At 43.1% G+C, this 2,771-nt stretch overlaps 1 protein-coding gene across 1 annotated transcript in view; it reads left to right on the forward strand.

The window, feature by feature from the left end:
- Positions 1-435: 435 nt before the first annotated feature.
- The window catches only part of LOC125025852, a 20,574-nt gene continuing 18,238 nt past the window's right edge, over positions 436-2,771 (forward strand). Inside the window, exon 1 of the mRNA XM_047614136.1 lies at positions 436-781. The gene's annotated coding sequence lies outside the window, so the exon portion shown is untranslated. The remainder of the gene's footprint in view (positions 782-2,771) is intronic.

A 2,771-nucleotide genomic window follows, 5' to 3' on the forward strand; every position in this document is an offset into this window, starting at 1 on the left:
TGTTGACCGGGCGGGAGAATCGCTCGTTGGGTGGATCATGTTGTGGATGTGATTATACTTGTTTATATTGTTTGGTCACGAGGGTCTAGCGAATAGGGGGGAGGAAAGCGAGAGGGAGCGAATTAAAGTCGACATTCACGTAATCTCGCATACCCCCGAAGATACCTATAATTTTAGCAACAAAGTCTCTACCCCCCCCCCCCCTCTCTCTCTCTTGCTCTCTCCCCCTACTCCCCCCTCTCTCTCTCATGCTCTCTCCCCCTACCCCCCCCCTCTCTCTCTCTCCTCCCCCCCTCTCTCTCTCTCATGCTCTCCCCGCCCCCACCCTCACTCTCCCTCTCCCTCTCTCTCTCTCTCTCTCTCTCTCTCTCTTTACGTACACACACACCCTCACAAGGGGGGCGGAGAGCTCGCAGACAGAGCGGTATACCTGAGAACACCGCGCGGATGTCGCAAAGGATAGACATGTTCTGCGTTAAGTCTTGATCTCTCCGCTGAGACTTGGGGCAGATTTGAAGCTCATAATTGGCCTTTCAATCATGCGCTGACCCGTGTGGCATTCTGGAGTGGCGCTTGAACGGAAAATATGAACTAATGAGTCTTCGTGTGTGTTATTTTTTCATCGTGTGTTGACTCGCGTTGGTGAATTATTTATATTGTTTTTTTTATATAAGTGAAGGTGACTCGTGGTGTTATTATCACCGTGGGGGCGACGGCGCCTGTGATGTGGATTGATATCGTAATAGCTTATTGGATTCGACTCCTCATAATAGATTCTCAGGTAAGTTGTGCTATTGATCGAGTATGTTGAATTAGGTCATTAATGCATTCTCTGCCTTCTTGTATAGCAACAGATTGGTGATAAAAAAGGGATTTGTGGAGGGATATTAATCATCAAGGGGGTAATTAGGGGTAATGATCGGTTTCTGTCATATGGGTTGTTTATCATGTTCTTCGAGTTAACTTTCGTTTTTTTTTTTTTTTTTTGTGTGTGTGTGTGTGTTTGTGATGTTCCTTTTTAGACCTAATGTACTTTTCCGTTCCATTTTTCCTTCTTTGTGTTCACATCTTTGTTCTCTCTTTCTCTTTCTCTCTCTCTCTCGTTCTCTCTCTCTATCTCTCTGTTTCTCTCTGTTTCTCTCTCTTTCTATTTATCTATCTATCTATCTATCTCTTCTATCTCTCCCTCTCTCTCCCTCTTTCTCTCATTCACATCCTCTTCCTTCAGTCATCAACTCGCTTCCCTCTCCCTTTTGTATCTCATCTCCTCATTTCATCACCCTTTCTTCCATTCTACATCTTTATCCTTCTCTCTTCCTCCTTACCTTTATTCCTTTCTTTGTCTCCGCTAAGAATGAGTGCATGGGAAAGTGGCTATTTGTGGTGGTGTGGTGAACGTGTGGCACAGCGAGAGATGGATCTATTTTCGACACATTTCGGTTGTAAAAAAACGTGTGGTTGTGTGTGTGTGTTGGGGGGGGGGGGGGTAGGGGGGGGTAGAAGGGTATGTGTGTGGGGGGGGAGGATGGGGGGGATGTGTGTTTGTGTGTTTGTGTGTTGGGGGGGAGGGGAGGGGGTATGTGTGTGAGTATGTGTGTGTGTGTGTGTGCGCGTGTGTGGGTGTGTGTGTGTGTATGGGTGTGTGTGTGTGTGAGTATGTGTGTGTGTGTGTGCGTGTGTGGGTGTGTGTGTGTGTGTGGGTGTGTGTGTGTGTGTTCGAATATGTTTTTGTATTGCTTCTATGCTTCTAACTTTTTTGTGTTATCATTTTAGAACGAAACAAAATTAATTTAAGTATGTCATTGATGATAAGTGATGATGATAGCCTTTTATCATTGCCATTATCATGAGTCTTGCACAAATGACGTAAAATCTGGAATTAGGTCAGGAAATGCAAGTCAGTTGCCCTTTGTCAGTTCATCTGCATTTTTCCCTTTTCGCTTTTCTTATCATTCGGTAATTATTTTTATATAATTTCGTTCAATTTTCAATCTTAATCGAGAAGAAAACCTATCTTCCGCCTGCCTTCTAACCCCCCCCTCCCCCTCCCCCGGTGGAGGAAAACGCAGTAGAATTTTTCGCCAGGGACAACGAACCTAACAAAAATACGACTTTTATATTTTTAGACGAAGCAAATCTGAATAAAAAAAGTCGGATATACCCATTTATTTTCTTTTTTTTCTTCTTCCTTTTTTATTTGATCTGAGTCGTAGCTGGATACAACTGGGTAGAGGCCAGTGACACGGCGTATATTAAATTCAGGTGAAGGGATTACGAGCTTATTTACTAATCCTTTGTTGCTAAGGCATTTAGCAAGCTCTTCATATTATCATCATTATTGCTATTGTTTCTCATTTTTATTATCATTATTACTATTACCATAATCATCACTATTATTACTACATCATTATTACTATTAATATCATTACTCTTAGTATTGTTATTAATATTGTTGTTGTTGTTATCATCATAACTATCATGACCGTTATTATTGTTATTCTTATTCCTCTTATCATTATTATTATCATTATCATTATTATCATCATCATTATTCATATTGTTACCATCAGCATCTCCAGACTAACGCCAGCGAGATGACAGGGAGCGCTGAAGGGGAGGAACTGACCTCATTCTTAAATATACTTTTTTATCACATATATAGGAATATTTTCTCACGCCAGCACCACCCCCGCCTCTACCCCCCCCCTCCTCCTCCCCCTCTCGCGGCTCCTCTTCCCCCTCGGCTTGTCTCCCCTCGGCTCCCCCCCCCC

Source organism: Penaeus chinensis, chromosome 5 (assembly GCF_019202785.1).
Source record: "Penaeus chinensis breed Huanghai No. 1 chromosome 5, ASM1920278v2, whole genome shotgun sequence".
Taxonomy (NCBI): Eukaryota; Metazoa; Arthropoda; class Malacostraca; order Decapoda; family Penaeidae; genus Penaeus; species Penaeus chinensis.